Raw genomic sequence first — 20,913 nt, 5'->3', positions numbered from 1 at the left:
ATCAAGGAACTAGATCTAGTGATCCAACAACCTAAACAACAAGAAGATCTAAACAAGGAAGTACCTAATCAATATGATCAACCAAAAGAATTGAGGAGACAATTTACTAGAAGATACTTTGCATGCAATGAAATTGGTCACATGAGAAGAACTGCATAGGTAAGTATACTTACCTTATTTTTGGTTATTGTTATAATTGTTATGCTTATGGACATAAAGCTAATGAATGTAGGAAACCTAGATTTGCTAATAATATGTATCAAAGAACTAACCTTGTAGCTAGTCGACCTATTGGTGCAACTAATGTCATTAAGAATGGAGCTATCTTTTATAAGTGCAATAATTTTTAGCATATTGCTAGCGATTGCAGATTACATATTAGTTAGTTAGAACCCATAAATGGAAACAATGTAATAGCTTATCATATTTGTAATAATTTGCGACATACAACAAATTTTTTTAGGATGAACAATATGAGAATACCAAGTCACATGAGATCACAAAATGCAAAGATGCCTAATTATAGAAGGAATGCTAACATCAATATGAGAAGGAATGAAAATAGCAATGATAGACATAAAATAAATGTGAAAGAGCATGTAGGGAACTTCAATGAAACATTTTTTAATGCTAAGATGTTAGCATGAATGCTAATGATACTAATTTGTGGTAGTATCCTAAGCAGTGGAGAGTGTTGACATGTTGTATTCATGACTATGTTTGTCATTGATGTCAACATAGCATGGTTTCTATAAAGACTGGCTGAGTAGTAAACACATATCTTAATAGTATGAAAAATAGTTTGATTTTTTGGTGATGTGCAGTTATAGACATGTTTGGCATAGTATCTTGATAATGTGGTCAAGTGCATAGAGTCTAAGTTGTAGATATACAAAAGTTGTACCTAATTTATAGAGAGCATCAGAGATAGAGTATTGGGAAAACAATTCCCGATGTTTGTTCACTACATTTCATCTAAGATGTAGTGAGAAGATAAGTAGTCCAATAGTTATAGAAGACAGTGTATTAATGATATCTTTGAGTACACAAGCCCTAGTATTACATGTGTGAATTTTTGTATAGACTATGAGTCAACAATGCTATTGTAATTGTAATTAATTAATTATCTTATTATAATTAATTTGGAAGCCTCAAGGCAAACTCAAGGAATTATTGTGAAGATATAGTAGAAAGGAAACATATTTTCCTCATTTATAATTTGTTGTTATTTTTGTATGAAGTGTGAAAAGGAGTAGAGTTCTTACGGAATGCATGTAAGCAAGCCAAGGGATTATCAGATGCAAGTGTTGTGATTTGGTTACAAGATCAAAAGAAGAAGAGGTCTGATTGATAGGAAAGAGATAGAGGAAGGACGTACATTTCATTTTTATTATTCTACAAGGAATAATACAAAGATCATTTGGAAAATGGGTTCATTGGTCTTTCCCTTGAAGTTATTTGGGCAGTGGGTCCAACTATCTTTCACAACTCCTAATAGGGTTGGAATCTCCTAACAAAGATTCAAAGTCTCTTAACAAGGACTCATATGCACTGAATGTATTCATAGACTCCTAATAGGGCCCATCCTCTAACAAGGAATATTTATATTAGTACATCATCTTGTGATTACCATTCCCACTGGGGTTTTCCCTTTGATCAAGGGTTTCCCTAATTAACATGTCTAGTGTTATTGTGTATGAGTATCTTGTTGTGGTTTCACTTTATATTACTCATATGGTTAAGTTTGTTTAAGGTTGATAATTATGATAATAGTTGGATAAATAATTCACTCTCCCCTCTTAGTTATATTAGTGGATTATATATTATAACAATTGGTATTAGAGCATTAGGTCCTTGAAGGATAATCTTAATAGATTTGGGAGATCGATGGAAAATATTTTTAGAACTGATTGTCCTAGATTTGATGGGGCCAACTATGGTAGTTGGAAGGAGAAGATGAAGACTCATCTATTGTGCATGGGTCCAAGATATTGGATCTTGACAAAGAGTAAGAAGAAAATTTTTGAAGAAGAAAAGCTTGAAGGATGTAGTGAACACAAGAGATATTTATTCATGTGTAACATGAGAGAAAGAGAAGATCTACTATAATCTCTTATAGAGAATGAATATAGTCAAGTAAAGTCACTTGAAACATCTTATGAAATTTGGAAAACATTAAAATCTATTTTTGTAGGTGATACACATGCAAAGAGAATAAGATTGTAGAATTGGATATGTGTATTTCAAGATGCTAAGATGATGGAAGATGAATATGTAAGAAGTTATATTGGTGTAATATTAGAAATTATTGTGGGAATTTGGTCTCATGGTGGAATCAAGGAAGAATATGAAGTAATATGGTAGATCCTAAAAAGCTTGACACTGCCATTCAAGCAAGTAGCTCACATGATTCACCTAGTAATGCCCTGCACTAAAGATTTCACAAAGGAAATGTTTCTTAGAAGATTAGAATCTACAGAAGTAGATCTAAGATAGTCTAGAGATTTAGCTAGAGTGGAAACATCTTTTAGTGTCTTGAACATTTTACATAATCTAACAAGGAGTGCAAGAACACGTGGAGCTTTTGATAGTAGTAGTAGATCTAATGAAGACAAGAAGATTGAGGAAGGAATAGCCCTTCTTGTGAGAAGAGAAAAAGATGGTAAGAAAATATTTAAATGTCCTAAAAGAGAGAAAAAGTATAAAGGAAAGTTTAAGCCTAGAAGAGATAGAGATAGAAATTATTTGTATGTAAATGAAGATAAAGAATCTAATGAGAGAGGTCAAAGTGAAAGTGATGATGAATTGGGATTTTTGGCTATCAAGGAAGATGATCTTGATAGAGAAATTAGAGAAGAAAGAGCTCTAATTTCCCAAGTGGACAAGAAATCTAATTAGATAATTGATAGTGGTTCATATCACATGACTAGTGATATGAATAAGTTTATTAAGTTCAAGAATCATGATGGAGGTATTTTTAGAGTTGGTAACAATGTAGCTTGTCATATAACATGAATTGGATCCATTACTCTTGATGATAAAACTAACACTGATGATGTTTATTTTGTTGATGGGTTGAAGCATAAATTATTAAGTGTTGGAAAGTTGGTGGACAAGGGTTGTCAGTTTCAATTCACTAAGAAGACCTACATTATCAAAGAAAAAGATGGTAAGCTGATTGGAACATGCAAAAGATCTAGAGATAATGTATTTTAGTTGAATCCTATTGAAATGACATGTTTGGTAGCTAAAGTGGACAATAATTGGTTGTGGTATAGAAGATTCTATCACATAAAATTTGATAATATTATAAAGGTTAGTAGCACATTTTTAGTTAGAGACTTGCCTAAGATTAAAAAGCCTACTAATGTTGCATGCAAAGAATGTATTTTGGCTAAACAAAAGAAAGTATCATTTCATAGCAAGAAGTTCACTACCATAGAGAAGAAAGAGATCATTCACAAAAATCTGGGTGGTCTCTCTAGAATAAGAGGATTCTATGGTGAAAGGTACTTTATGATTTTTGTTGGTGACTTTACTAGAATAATGTGGGTAGCATTTCTTAAAGAAAAAATTGAAGCTTTTGAGAAGTTTAAGATATTTAAGAATAGAGTTGAGAATGAATCTAGTGTTAAGACAAAATTTTTAGATTTAATAGAGGAGGAGAATTCACCTCTACAGTGTTTAACATATTTTGTGAAGAGAATGGAATCAAAAGAAAAATATCTTCACCTAGAACACTTGAGTAGAATGAGATTGATAAAAGAAGGAATAAGTCAGTAGTAGAAGAAACAAGAGCAATGTTCTTTGGAAATGATGTTTCTAAGACAATAGTTGAATGTGAAATTGTAAGAATTGATGAGATGTTTGGAACCAAGGAAAAGATGGTAGATTATAATTCAGATGATGAAGTAGAAAATTATGGAATCATTGGACATAATGTTGAAGTTCTCTTTGAGACTAACAATGATTTGCAGAATGATGTGCTAACTATTGAGAAAAGAGGAGAGTAGAGATCTAAACCTAGAGAAGAGATAAGAGTTGATATGTCAACTCCCACCTCTAATAGAAATATGACAAAAAATCATCCTCCTGAGAAGATAATGGGAAGCAAAGACAAAGGTGCAATGAAAAGAAACATAGTAAATAAGGAGATATGTTTGATATCTCAAGTTGAGCCTAAGAGTGAAAATGAAGCATGTAAAGATGATCATTGGATTCAAGAAATTAAGGAAGAATTAGATCAGATTGTGAAGAATGATACGTGGGAGTTAGTTCCTAGACCTAAAGACAAGAATGTGATAGGAACCAAATGGGTATTCAAAAACAAGATGAATGAACAAGGAGAAGTTGTGAGGAACAAGGCTAGACTTGTATGCAAGGGATATACATAGAAAGAAGGCATACAATATGAGGAGACATATGCACCTATAGCCATAATGGAAGTAGTAAGGATGTTCTTGGCTTATGCAGTACATAAGAAGTTTAAGGTTTATTAGAGGGATGCTCAATCAGCCTTCCCGAATGGAGAACTTGAAGAAGAGGTATCTATTGAACATCTAAAGGTTTTAATTTATTAGAAGACAAAGACATGGTATGCAGACTAAAGAAAGCTCTATACAGTATGAAGCACACACCTAAAACTTGGTATGCAAGGTTGGACAATTATTTGGCAACGCTTGGATTTTCTAAAGGTATATAAATTGCAATTTGTATTTAAAAGAGGTTGAGAATGGTTCGCTAATAATAGTAATATTTGTTGATGACATCATATTTGGAGGTAATGATGAAGCAAGTGATAATTTTTTTTGAAAAAATGAATAATGAGTTTGAAATGAGCATGATAGGATAAATGAAGTTTTTCCTAGGATTACAAATTATATAGAATAGTGATGGTATTTTCATTTCACAAGCTAAGTACCTAAATGAGTTGTTGAAAAGGTTTGGTTTAGAAAGTTGTAAACTTATTGGTACACCTATGATAACTAGTCACAAGTTATCTAGCAAAGATGAGACACATGTAGTAGAGAAGAAGAAGCACAAATCCACAATTGGAGGTTTACAATATCTGACTCACACTAGAGAAGATATAGAAAATGCAATTACGATTGTAGGTAGATTTTAAGCTAATTCTAAGAAGTATCATTTTGCAATAGTAAATAGAATATTCAGATATTTGAAAGGAATATTTGACTATGGAATTTAGTATGATAGATCAAGTGATTTCACTTTATGTGCATATACTGATGCGGATTGGGTAGGAAGTATGGCTAATAGAAAGAGCACTAGTAGTGGAGCATTCTTTCTTGGAGGAAGATTGGTTTCTTGGCCAATCAAGAAGCAAGATTGCATTTCTTAGAGTACAACTAAGGTAGAGTGTGTTGCAATAAAAAATAACTATAATCAAGTTATGTATTACATAGATGAAGTAGTTGCTGAAGGATATCAGAATTAAGTTTGAAGAACCTGTCATCATTTACTCTGATTACACAAGTATAATGAGTATGTCTAAGAATCTTGTATTACATTCTAAGACTAAGCATATATCTATTTAGTATCATGTACTGAGAGAGAAAACAATGGAAAAGGAGATCATATTGGAGTATGTGAGTACCAAAGATCAGATTGTAGATATCTTTATGAAACCGTTTCCTAAAGATAAATTTGAGTACTTAAGAGGTATGCTTGGGGTTATGCCCCTACTTACATCTGAGTAGATGATGTAGAGAGTGCATTAGTCTAGTGGTACAAAGAACTATTGTTAATCTAGATTGAATGCTAATGCTTCTTGTTTGGGGGAGTATTTGTGATGAGAAGATTTATTGAGGACTCTTGGTATTTGGTTTTGAACAATGTCTTTGGAAACTCTAGCTGGTTGAAGACTTGGAGAAACATATTAGCAATTCATATATAACAATTGGTATTTTTGTAAACCTTGAGATTGATGCCTTTGACATTTATGTCAATGGGGGAGAGAATATGCATGAAAAAAAAGTCCTAAGTATGGGGGAGAGAATATGCATGAAGGAGATATATCTCTTGAGAGAGATTTAGAAATATTCATGAAATGAAGAAGGAATATTCACTTGATGTATTGTGAATTTTTTAGTGTGAAGTAAAAAATTGATGTCTAAGAAGTAATAGTATGCACATATTGTATTGAGACTTTTTAACGTGTCAACAACTGATGCTATTCAACACCAATAGTAGAACATTGTTTGGTATTCTTGGAACTTAGATGATTTTTCATCTATATTTCTATCAATGTCAAAGGGGAATATTATTAGCATGAATGCTGATGATACTACTTTGGGGGAGTATCCTAAGCATTGGAGAGTATTGATATGTTGCATTCATAACCATGTTTGTCATTGATGTCAATATAGCATGGTTTCTATAAAGACTAGCTAAGTACCAAAAAAAGGTCTTAATGGTATGGAAAATGGTTTGATTGTCCAGTGATGCATAGTTATGGACATGTTCAACACATTGTCCTAATGACATGGTTGAGTGTGCAAAGTCTAAGTTCAAGACATACAAAAGTTGTACCTAATTTAAAGAGAGAAATTTACAGATAGAGTATTAGGAAAGAAGTTCCTAATGTTTGTCCACTACATTACATCTGAGATGTAGTGAGAAGATGCATAGTTAGGTAGTGACAAAGGATATTCTATTGATGATGTTAGCAAGTGTGCGGGCCCTAGTGTCATACATGTGAATTTTTGTATAGAATGTGAGCTAATAGTGTTATTGTAATTGTAATTAATTAATTATATTATTATAATTAATTGAGAAAGCCTCAAGACCAACTCAAGGAATTATTATGAAGATTTGGTATAGAGGAAATATGTTTTCCTTGTTTGTAAAGTGTTGTGATAATTGTATGAAGTACGAAGTGAAAAAAGGAGTACAATGCTTACTAAATACATGTAAGCGGTCCAAAGGATTATTGGATGCGAGTGTTATGATTTGGTTAAAATATTAGGAGTAAAGGTTTGGTTGACAGGACAAAGATAGAGGAAGTACATTTCATTTCTATTATTCTGCAAGGTATAATACAAAGATCATTTGGACAGTGGGTTCATTGGTCTTTCTCTTGAAGCTATTTGGGCAATGGGTCCAACTCTCTTCCATAACTCCTAAAAAGGATTCAAAGTCTCCTAATAGGGACTCATATGTACCAAATGTATTCATAGACTCCTAATAGGGTACATCCTCTAACAAGGAATATTTATAATAGTACATCATCTTGTGGGTACCATCTCCACTGGGGTTTTTATTAGCATGAATGCTAATGCTATGAGGGAGCATTGCAGAACATTGATATGATGTATTCATGACTGTGTTTGTCATTGATAGTAACATAGTAATAAGTTTTTAAAGACTAACAGAGCAACCGATTGTGATTTTTGTATTAAGATCATTATATTACTTATCTGATGATGCATAGTTTCCAGTGTATACTATAGTATGTATTGTCACAAGGGCAAGTGCACATGACCTAATTTAATAGTGTATAGAAGATATGATTGATCTAAAGAGAAATGTATGGAAATAGAGTATTGAGAAAGTAATTTTCTATTGTGTGATTGCTATAGTTCATCACAAATATAGTGAAGAGTTGCACAATTAACTGGAGATAGTATACTAACCATTGATGATGTTAGAGAGTGAGCATGTATGGAAGTCACATGTGTGAAAGTTTGCTTATAACTATGAGCTGACAACATTATTTAATTGTGTATTCATTTAATTAACATATTATAATAAAGTGGGAAGCTAACTCAAGGATTTATTATTGAGCATGGTATAAAGGAAAGATGTTTTTCGTGTTTAACATATAGCATGTAGATGAGACTTGAAAATTATTGAGCAGTAGAGTAGAGTGACTTACCAATGCATGTAAGTGACCTTAAGGGTTATTTCTACTGAGTACAAAGTTCTAGATCTAAGTGCATGGTTTGAAGGAGAAGAAGTCCAATGTACTGGATAGAGGAAGAAGTCAAAAGCTTGTTTCATATCTATTATTCTAAAAGGAATAGTATCGAGGTTAATTGGATAGTGGGATCATTGATCTGATCTTGAAGCTATTTGGACAGTGGGTTCAACTACCTTCCACAAATCCTAATAGGGTTGGCACCACTCCTAATAAGGTTGGAATCTCCTAATAGGGATTCAAAGTCTTCGAATAGGGACTCTTTGTACTAAATGTTGTAATAGAATCCTAATAGGGTCCATCCTCTAACAAGGAATATTTTTATTAGTACATCATCTTGTGGGCATCATTTCCACTAGGGTTTTCCCTCTGATCAAGGGTTTCCCTAGTCAACATATCTGGTATAATTGTTTATGTGCATCTCTTTATGGTAGCTATTTACTTTGGTTGAATGGTTAAGTTTGTTTAAAGAGGATAAAGTTTTAATTTTTTTGAATAATTGATTCACCCCCCCTCCCCCTCTTAATTATCTTGGTGAACTATTATTTCTAACAATTGGTATCAGAGCATTAGGTCCTTAAATAAAAAGTTTAACAATTTTGGGAGATCCATGGAAAACATGTTTAGAAAGGAAATTCCATGATTTGATGGCACCAATTATGACAACTGGAAGGATAAGATGAAGACTCATCTTTTGTGCATGGGTTTAGGATATTGGCTTGTAACTGAGGCATCTAAGAATATTACAAAAGAAGAAAATCTTGAAAGTTGTTCCAAGGAGAAGAGAGAAGTATTTATGTGCAACATAAGGGTAAGAGAAATAATATTTTTAGCTCTACTTGAAACTGAGTATAGTCAGGTAGAACTACTCAAAACACCTCATGAAATTTGGAAAATTTTAGAAGCTAATTATGAGGGTGATACACATGCAAAAAGAATTAGATTACAAAACTTCAATTGTGCATTTCAAGATGCTAGAATGATGGAAGATGAAATTTTAAGAAGCTATACTGATAGAATATCTAAGATTGTTACAAGAATCACATCTCATGGTGGAAAGAAATCTAATGATGAAGTAATATGGAACATCTTGAAAAGTTTGACACCACCTTTCAAGACAATAACACAAATGATTCAATTGATGATACCCTGTACTGAAAATTTCACCAAAGAAAAATTGCTTGGTAGATTGGAAGCTACATAATTTGATCTAAAATAATATGGTGAATTAGCTAAAGTTGAGACAACATTTAGTGCATTAAGTGTCAAACTTAGTCTAGCAAAGAACACAAAAGAGCAAGGAGACATCGCTAGCAACAACAAGTCTATTGAAGAAAAGATCAAGGAAGAAGTGGCTTTTCTTGTGGAAAAAGAAAATATGGTAATGATATCTTTAAGTGTTGGACATGTAATGAATATGGTCATAATGCATCTAAGTTTTCTAAAAGAGAAAGGAAGTATAAAGGAAGATTCAAATCTAGAAGACCTAGGAATTGCTTATATGCTAATGAAGAAGAAGAATTTGATCAAAGAAAAAGTGAAGATGAATTGGGATTTGTAGATATAAAGGAGGATGATCTTGACAAAGAGATTAGAGAAGAAAGTGTGCTAATTTCACAAGTTGAAAGAAAATATTGGGTCATTAATAGTGGTTGTTCACATCAATGACTAGTGATATGAGAAAATTTGTCAAATTCAAAAGTAATGATGGACGGATTGTTAGACTAGGGAACAATGCAACCTATCACATTATAGGAACTGGATCTATCACACTTGATGGTAAAATAAATATTGATGATGTTTACTTTTTTGATGGACTAAAACATAACTTGTTGAGTTTTGGACATCTTATGGACAAGGGTTACCAATTATAGTTTGGTAATAACACATGTATCATCAAGGACAAGGAAGGAAAATTTCTTGGTAAAAGCACAAAAACTAGAGATAATGTATTTCAGTTGACTACTACTAAAATAACATGTTTAGTAGCTAAAGTTGACAATAGTTGGTTATGGCATAGAATATTTTTTCACATAAACTTTGATAACATTGTGAAAGCTAGTAATACACTTGTTGTGAGAGATTTACCTAATATTACTAAGCCCACTAACATTGTTTGTAAGGAATGTATCTTGGCTAAGCATAAGAAAGTTTCATTTTCTAGCAAGCAGTTTGGTACGGCACAAAATAAAGTAGAGAATGTATCTAGAGTTAAAATCAAGAGCTTAAGATCTGGTATATGAGAATTCACTTCTAGAGAATTCAATATCTACTGTGAAGAGCATGGCATCAGAAGATAGCTATCTTTACCTCATTCACTTGAGTAGAATGGGATTTCTGAAAGAAGAAACAAATTAATTGCTGAAGTAGCAAGAGCTATATTATTTGAGAATGATGTACCAAAGAAATTTTGGAGAGAAGAAATCAATACAACAATATACACTCTAAACAGAGTACAGATCAAAAAAAGTATGAAGACAACACCTTATGAGTTATGGTTTGGATACTCACTATCAGTCAAATATCTCATAATATTTTGGAGCAAATGTTACATCAAAAGAGATGATGATATTGGTAAGTTTGATCCAAGGAGCAATGAAGGTATGTTTCTTGGCTATTCATTAAAAAGTAAAGCTTACAAATGTTTCAACTGTAGAAAGAAAACTATAGTAGAGTGCACAAATGTGAGAATAGATGAAAAGTTTGACACCAAAAAGAAGATGATGGATTATAACTCTGATGAAGATAATTATTCTGGGATCACCAATAGATGTAATGAATTATTTCTCAAGACTAATAATGACTTGCAGAATAATGTGGAAACTGAAGAAGTAAGAGAAGAAAAAAGTGCAATACCTAAAATAAGAGTTGAAATAGGAACTCCTACCCCAAATAAGAATGAGATGAGAAATCATACTAATGATTAGATAATAGGAAGTAAAGAAAAAGGAGTAATGACAAGAAGTAGAATCAATGAATAACTATGCCTAATATCTCAAGTAGAACCAAAGAGTGCAAATAAAGAAATCAAGGATGATCATTGGATGAAAGTAATGGAGGAAGAACTTCAATAGATAATAAAGAATAACACATGGGAATTAGTTCCTAGACCTAAGGAAAAGGATGTGATTGCCACTAAGTGGGTATTCAGAAACAAAATGAATGAACAAGGAGAAGTAATAAGAAATAAAGCAAGAATAGTATACAAAGGCTATTCTTAGCAAGAAGGAATAGAATATAAGGAAACATATGCACCTATAGCAAGAATGGAAGCAATCACAATGTTCTTGGCATATGCAACAAATAAAAACTTCAAGGTATATCAGATGGATCTTAAGTCAACATTCTTGAATGGAGAATTTGAAGAAGAAGTTTATATTGAGCAGCCATAAGGTTTTCCTTTGACAAAAGAGAAGGATAAGGTTTGAAGATTAAAGAAAGCCTTGTATGGATTAAAACAAGCACTTAGAACTTGGTATGAAAGGTTAGATAAATAATTAGAAAATATTAGATTTGCTAAAGGGATAGCATGCAAAAACTTGTATTTGAAAGAAATAGAAAATGGTTTGTTGATAATCATTGTATTTGTTGATGATATCATTTTTGAAGGAAATGATGAAGCCAATAACAAATTCTCAGAAGATATGAAGAATGAATTTGAGATGAGTATGATAGGAGAAATGAAATTTTTCTTAGGATTGAAAATTGTTCAAAATAAAAGAGGTATCTTTATTTCTTAGACTAATTATTTGAAAGATTTGCTAAAAAGATTTGGACTAGAAAATTGTAAACCTATTAGAACTCCTATGGCAACTAGTCACAAGTTATCAAGCAAGGATGAGACAAATACTATTGAACAAAAGAAGTAAAAATCTATGATTGGAGGATTCTGATTGATAGTAGAGCAGATATAGCTAATGTAGTTGGAATAGTGGCAAGATTTCAGGCTGATCCTAAAGAATATCACTATGCAGCAGTAAAAAGGATATTCATATATTTGAAAGGGACATCTGATTATGGAATTTGGTATGACATAAGTAATGATTTTACTCTTTACACTTATATTGATGCTGATTGGGATGGAGATATGGATGATAGAAAAAGCACTAGTGGAGGAGCATACTTTCTCGGTGGAAGACTAGTTTCTTGGCTCAACAAGAAACAAGATTGCACTTCACAAAGTACTATAGAGGTAGAATATGTTGTAGTAGCAAACAAGTGTAATCAAGTTATATGGATGAAGTAGATGATGAAGGATATTGGAACTACATTCAAAGAACCTATTATCATTTATTGTGATAACATAAGTACATTAAGCATGTCTAAGAATCCTATTTTACATTCTAAGACGAAGAATATCTCTATAAAGTATCATGTGTTGAGAGAGAAAGTTGTAGAGAAAGAAATAAGACTAGAGTATATTAACACTAAGGAACATATTGTAAACATTTTCAAAAATGCCTTACCAAAGGACACATTTGAGTTACTAAGAGGTATGCTTGGGGTTATGCCCCTGCCTACTTCTAAATAGAAGATGCAAAAGTACACCAGTCTAGGGTACATAACACCATTGTTAGACTAGATTGAATGATGATGCTTCCTCAAATGGGGAGTATTTGTGATGAATAGAGTCAACAAAGGACTCTTGGTAATTGGTAATTGGTATGAAATAGTGTCTCTAGACACTTGAGTTGTTTATGGATTTATATACAAAATTTGTAAAGCAATAGACTAGCTTGTGGTCATGTTGATAAATTATTGAATGTTCAAGTAATTGAACCATTTGTGTATTATCTTTGACATTGATGTCAATGGGGGAGAGAGTGACATGAAAAAAATTCTATGTCATTCAATTGGGAAGAAAGTAGAATATGATGATGAAGAAGATGTATATTTGGTATTCTTCGAACTTAGATGTTTTTCATCTATGTTGCCATTAATGCCAAAGGGGAAGATTGTTAGCATGAATGCTCATGTTATGGGGGAGCATTTAAAAACATTGATATGATGTATTCATGACTAGGTTTTTCATTGATGACAACATAGTAATAAGTTTGTAAAGACTAATAGAGAAATAAACTGTGATTTTTGCATTAAGGACATTGTATTACTTATCTGATAATGCATAGTTTCCAGTGCATACTACAGTATGTATTTGTCACAAGGGAAAGTATGAAAAAACTAATTTGACAGTGTATGGAAGATATGATTGATCTAAAAAGAACTATATGGAAAGAGAGTATTAGGAAAGTAGTTCCTATTATGTGATTGCTACAGTTCATCACAAATATAGTGAAGAGTTGTGTAGTTAGCTGGAGACAATATACTGTGTTGGAAATATAGATGGAGTAACTAAGAGGGGGGGTGAATTAGTTACCACAAAAATATTTCATAGATCCCTTAGATGTCTGATAAAACTATTTACTGCTGTCACTCAGTAAACATACTAAAAATACTGTAACTCGATAAATGTAGTATATGTTATACTTTAATAGATCTTAAATATTCATAGTGATTAATTTGAAAGCATAAAAGAAATAACATGAACACATGAGACACTCGATTTAACATGGAAACCCAATATGGGAAAAACCACCAAGTAACTAGCTACTAATTTTTACTCTTCTGAAGTGAGCTTTGTTACGAGCCAACCTAGTTAAAGGTTACAAAACATACTGTTAGGTGTGACCTTGTTAGAGGATTTAATCACCCTATTAGGTGTGGCCTTGCAAGAGGTCTTAAAAAAATTCAATGGAACTATCACCTTGTTAGAGGATTTACAATTGGCTATTAAACCAACTCTGTTAAGAGATTTTGGAATAATTGCTACAATGGTAAGAAAGTAACAATGAAATGAACTAAATGAGATGCAACTAAATTGCTGATTATAGATCTCTATTCTACTTCATGCTAGATCCTCCCTGATTGAATATAACTTTGCTGCTCCTCAAGGATATTTGACCATCCTTCAAGTTCACTCATGCTTTCCTTCTTAAACAATCAATACACTTGCATACTTGCTCATACATTTAGAACCTCAACTTGACCTTTCATTTATACCATACAAATTATCAAGTTAGCTCAATTACAACTTACAATGACCAATAAACATTACCATAGTTGGCTAGAAAAAATACTTGAATTAATTAAACTTCATATCTTAAGTCAACAAAATCCTTCATTGGCTGACCCTGCTTGATAAACACTGATCCTAAAATGATTTCCTGTGTTGACCAACAGATGCTTGGTTAACACTGCAAACTTGAAAAATCCTTTGGTAACCAAGTGAACTCAATAGACACTAACTTTGGTCAAATTTCCTTTGTTAACCATGAGAGCTTGGTTAACACTACTTTCTACCATAATTTCCTTTGATGCTCGAGTGAGCTCAGTAGACATTGTCTTCGTAGAGTAATCTCTAGGAATGTTCAGTAGACAAGGAAAATTGCCTTGTTGACCAAGTGAGCTAGGTAAGAAAGACTAAAAATTGATATGACACTTGTCTAACATCAAAGATAACACATAATTAGATAACTGTATCCAACATACTGACCATTGATGATATCAGAGAGTACACATGTACAGAAGTCGCACATGTGAAAGTTTGTTTATAATAGTGAGCCGATATCATTAATCAAATGTGTATTCATTTAATTAACATATTATAATAAAGTGGGAACCTAACTTGAGGATTTAGTATTGAGCATGGTATAAAGGAAAGATGTTATATGTGTTTAACATATAGCATGCAGATGAGTATTGCAAATTATTGAGCAGTAGAGAAGAGTGACTTACCAATGCATGTAAGTGACTTTAAGGGTAATTTTTACTAAATAAAATGTTCTAGATTTGATTGCATGGTCTGAAGGAGAAGAAGTTCGACGTACTAGATAGAGGTAGAAGTAAAAAAAATTTGTTTTATATCTATTGTTCTGAAAGGAATAGTGCCAAGGTCAATTGGATAGTGGGTTCATTGATCTGATCCTGAAGTCATTTGGATAGTGGGTTCAAATACCTACCACAACTCCTAACAGAGTTTCCATAACTCCTAATAGGGTTAGAATCTCCTAACAGGGACTCTTTTTACTAAATGTTGTAATAGACTCCTAACAGGGTCCATCCTCTAACAAGGAATATTCATATTAGTACATTATCTTCTGGGCATCATTCCCACTGGGGTTTTCCCTCTAATCAAGGGTTTCCCTAGTCAACATATTTGGTGTAATTGTTTATGTGCATCTCTTTATGGTTGTTGTTTACTTTGGTTGAATGGTTAAGTTTGTTTAAGGAGGATAAATTTTTAAAATTGTTGAATAACTAATTCACCCCCCACCCCCTAGTTATCTTGGTGGACAATTGTTTCTAATAGTTATCCCTTTGATCAAGGATTTCCCTAGTTAACATATCTAGTGTCATTGTGTATGCATATCTTTTTGTGGTTTCAGTTTATATTTCTCATATGGTTAAGTTTATTTAAGGTTGATAATTGTGATAATATTTGGATAATTGATTCACAACCCCCTCGTTATATAAGTGAACTATATATTCTAACATAAGATACCAGAAAGCACAAAAATATGGGTTGAAAATAAGACACACAATGCATCTAAAAATAAGTTAAAGTCAGTAATAGTTGGTGACAAATCTTTATCAATATAAGAAGTCTATTCATTAAAAGGTAAAAGGGAAATAACACTAGAAATTTATTTAACCCTTGCAAGATTGAATTAAGACCTATGAAGTTGGAAATAGTTAATGTGGATAAAAGGAAGCTACAATTAAGTGCACATGCACTTATAAGTTCATATGTGAGTGCATAAACAAAAAATAGTTCTCTAGTTAAAGGAAACAACATTTTAGCCTTGTGTACTTGTGCAATTAATGCAAAATTGAATTGAATCAAATATAATAGTGGAAATTGATGAAATAAAAACCATTTGATCAATCAAAAAGTTAAAGATCCTTGAGAAGTGGAGTGGAGAGTGAATTACAAGCACTTTGAAGGATTTTCCAAAGAGTTCAATTATTTTTATGTAGTAAGCCCTAGTTTGCAAATTAAAGGTATTTACATCTTTGTGAAGTGTGGTTGAGTTTTTAATCATATAAAAATGGAAGAATCAATGTTACAAAATGTTGTGGATGTTCCAAGACCTAAATTGAAGATAAATCCTATACCATTTATGGAAGATGACCCTAACACCACATTTCTCAAATTTCTAAAAGAGTCTTGTATTTGGAAGATTAGAAGTTATACCCATTGTAAGTTTGAGACTATAGGAGAAAACAACATTTTAGATTAATTTTATAAGATATACAAATATGATATGTCATGCAAGGAAGTGTTTGAACACTTAGGTCAAGTTGATGTACCAAAGTATATGTTTTATCATTTGTTTGATTATGAGGACTTGACCAAGATTATTTTGAGTAAAATTCAGGATGAGAAGTTTTGGATGGGTGACAATGTAATAGACATTTTATTTGAATTGATTCATGAGGTAATTTGTCTATCTAATAAAGGATCAATTCCACTTAATGAAAATAATTTTAAGAAAAAATTGACTTAAAGCACCAAATCTACCTACAATGGCAGAGGTATAGTCAGTAGTAAGATTAAATAGGATGATGTGAGGTTTATAAATAAAATAATTCCCACTAAGCTATGTTCTAGTTCAAGGAATGATGAGTTAGAAGTTGGATTTGTACATGAAGCTTATAAGTTATGTGTTGAGAAAGTTGAAGTAAACCTATGTGAAATTATGAGAATTCAATTGATAGATAATCTGGAAAGGATAAGGAAAACTAGAAATGCACAATTCATATTTCAATCATGAATAACATATATATTTTCCATCTATTGAAGAGATTCCCATTTATGCCTATATTTGATTGGACAAGTGAGAAATGTGTAATAGAAAAGATCACAAATTTATATATGAAGCATCCTATGGTGAAGGTTTATGACAATGCAACACTAATTTTGAAAACCTTTTAGTTAGAAATGATGCAGAGATCAAGAATACTAAAATATATAGTTGAGAAATATAGAGATGAATTATGCTTCATGGTTGACACCGATTTCACCAATATGGAGGTAGTCACTCCTAGAGAGATGTATATAGATCCACTTGGTTATGAAGTCACAAAATGAGTATTGAAGAATATACAAAAAGGATCCTAAATGTAGATTTAGATCCTAATATTTCAAGACTTGGAACTTGTGAAGAAAACATGAAGATGGCTTATTAGATAAATCTTGAAAAGTCTGTGAAGATGAAAGTTGATAGAGAAATGAGGAATATTTTGAAGGAGTCTAAGATGAAATTCCAAGAGTTTTCTGATGTTAAGAAAAATATATCTGAGATGAGGTAGATTGGTCAAAAGAAAATTTTGGTTGTTCCACCATTGTGAATAGAAGGCTCTAGGACTGCACCATCAACACCTATATCACAATTTGTTTCACCACCATCAACATTGATAGTTGTAGTGGATAAAATTATGTAAGTAGATGTCAGTTTTATACATGTTCAATCATCCATACCTCCAAGCATAAGGAGATTAGCCAAATTGGTTGAGGTTAAACAAGAACAAGTAGAAGAATCTAAACCCAAGAGAGTTAAAGAGATGGCTATTGGTCTAGGTAAAAGACATAAGGTTATAACTAATTATGAAGGGAGGAAGATGAGAGCACAAATTAATCCACCTAAAGCCTAATTTCAACAACAACCACCATAACAAGATCAAGAGGAAGGAGAAGGCAACAACAAAAATAAAGAAAGTTGGAAACCAAGAATTGAGAACCTAAATGATTTTATCTTGAATGAAGGACATCTCAAGAAATTAGTGCAATATTATGTTAGATGACCAGTGTAAGAGAAAATGAATTTGGATGGAACATTTATTCATTACATGATCAAATTCAAGAAACCTTTACTAATAATTCATGGAGAACTACCAAAAGATTTATATGAAAGATTGAATGAAGTCAGATTGAGGACAAAGAAGGAAGAAAAAACTTTGAGAGAAGTTATAAGAAGATTCCAACTTTGAGAGAAGTTATAAGAAGATTCCATGATGTAAATAATAATGAAAAAATGAAAATGATAGTGCATAGACTTAATCCAATAAGACTAATGGGAGGACATAAGGAAGAAGTGATAAAGGGCATCGACTAACTTGTAAAGAAAATACTGAGTGAACTAGTGAGAGGAGCCTACATTTAAGAGGTAGAAAATCAAAGAGTCACAAATTTAGTAGAACCACCTAGCATATAGATATTAGAAACTATAGCAGTAGCAACATAGAGACCCCAACTCCTACTACCACAAAGGTAAATATAGAAAAGGACATTGTAATGGAAGAATGAATCAATAAGGAATCATAAGTAAACCTTAAGGAATCAGTTAATGAGCTACCACAGATCACCATTGATGATGATACCATGAACATTGACAACACACATATCATTGATGATGAGACAAAAGATTCATTTAGGGACCAAGATAGAAATGTTAACAATTTGGCCACCGAGCACCTAGTTGATTATCCTAGCTTTGATGAAGAGAAGGCTAAAGTTAAAGAAACAAAAGAAGGAGTAGAGGAAGTTACAAAGGATAGACAAGAATAATTTTCAAGAAATAAAGAGGTTTAAAAACCTCAATAGATCACACTATTGGAAATGTAAGAGAAGTAATTAAGAGGGGAGGGGTGAATTAGTTACCATAAAAACAAATCCAAGTCCCTTAGATGACAACACAGACTTTTACTTCCTAAACCATATACTTGCACTACTCGGTTAGAACTAGATATTCACTATAGCTTGGTTAACAAAGAAATCTTAAGATATTAATGTATATTAACCATTAGTAACTTAGTTGTAGAAACATAAAACATTTAGAAAATAACATGAACACACGAGACACCAAGATTGGGTTTCGAAACCCAATTTAGGAAAAACCACCAATGTAAATAATTACATCTTTCACTCTTCTGAAGTGAACCTTGTTAGGAGCCAGCCCTATTAAAGGTTACACAACACATGGTTAAGTGTGACCCTATTAGAGGATTTGAATCATGCTATTACGAGTGGCCTTTTTAGAGTTCTTTAGACACTTCAATCAAGAAATGTTACCTTGTTAAAATTATTTACAAAATGACTATTAAGTAAACTCTATTAAGATATTTATTTACTACTACAATGGTTAGAAAGCAGCATCAGTTTGACTTGATTGGTGAAGCAACTAAATTTGCAAATTTAGATCATTATTTTGACTTAGCCTCTAGATCCTTCCTAATCAGATGTTTCATTTAGCTTAACCTTGACACTTTTTTCTCTACCTTGTCTTTACTCACATATCCATCTTTATTTGTTCAACTTAATACTTTCACTTATCCCCACAATTTGACCTTTCTTATATACTTGGCTAGGAAAATCCATCTTGTAAACCTTTTCAAAACATCAATAAAAATCCATTTAGTCAACTTGATAATCTGTTGTTAGTTAGCTAACACTAGACTGAACACTGGGTTAATAAAAAAATTTCTTTAATAACTAATAAAACTTGGTTAATACTAGCTTTCTTTATTGAGTAACCTGACTCAGTTTACACCAACTTTCTTCATTGACCAGCCTAACTTAGTTTATACTATAATCTACTTGGTTGATATAGAAACTTCCATAGTGCTTGACTGAGCTTGGTTAACACTAGTTGTGCTCATCTAGAGTGTGAAATTTGTGTAACATCAATGATAATAGATATTTGGATTTTTTTGAATAATATCCCTCTTTGGCATTCATGGAAACACAAGATGTCATTATGCAAATAAAGCTTTGGAGAAAATATCCTTAGTTTGATTCCAATTCATCATCCATGAGAAATCCCTTTCACATCTTATCTTCAAACTCTTTGAGATTCTCCCTCTTGCTCTTATACAAATCTCTTTCTTTGATTATTTTCTTTGACATGACATCAATCTCTCCCTCTTTGACATCAAATGCTAAAGAATTCATTCAATGAGTTTGCAATGTACCCAATGTACTAATTCATATGCAATGTACTCTAAAATATCTTGCATCAACTTGATAAATCTTCAAGATAACTTGGTTGATGCATCATTAATCTATACTCTAGTGAGCATCAGATAGGGGAATGACCCCTATCTTACCACTTAGATGCAAAATTGCACCCTGAGGTAATATTTTGGTGACTATTTCATCTATCTACTCCTTGATATTTACCTATTCTAATCTCACCTCTTTGTCTTGAATCAATTCTCTTAGCAAATGATATTTGATTGCAATGTATTTTGTCTTAGAGTGAATCACTAAATTTTTGAATATATTGATTGCACTTGTGCTATCACAATAGATAACTACTATTTCATTGATTTCTTTCTTCATTCCTAACATCAATTTCTTGATCCACATTATGTTAGAACAATTGACTACTGCAGTAACATATTCTACTTCTGTTGTGGATCGAGAAATACAATTCTACTTCTTATATGTCCAAGACACTAGCCTCTTTCCAAGAAAGAATGCTCATCCACTAGTACTTTTTCTATCATCAATGTTTCTTGCCCAATATACATCAATGAAGGATCTTAATTTAAGATTTCCTCCTTTCTTGTACCATAACCCATAATCCTCAGTTCCTTTTGGATATCTCAAGATTCTTTTGACTGCCATTGTGTGATTTTCTTAAGGATTAGTAGATAATCTTGCAACTATGCAAACTTTCGATGCAATATCAGGTCTTGGGTGAACCACATACTAAAGTTTCCCAATCATTGATCTATAAGAAGTTTGGCTTACCTTCTTTGAATCATCATCCTTTGAGAGCTTATGTCTAGTAGACATAGGTGTAACAACTAGTTTGGAATCTTCCATTCCAAATATTTTTAATTTTTCCTTGATGTACTTTGATTGAGTGATAAATATCCCATCCTTTATCTAATTGACTTGTAGACCCACAAAG

The sequence above is a fragment of the Cupressus sempervirens genome, chromosome 3 (genome assembly GCF_028749045.1).
Source record: "Cupressus sempervirens isolate cs-2001-9-10 chromosome 3, ASM2874904v1, whole genome shotgun sequence".
Taxonomy (NCBI): Eukaryota; Viridiplantae; Streptophyta; class Pinopsida; order Cupressales; family Cupressaceae; genus Cupressus; species Cupressus sempervirens.
Note: the sequence above shows the minus strand (reverse complement) of the source record.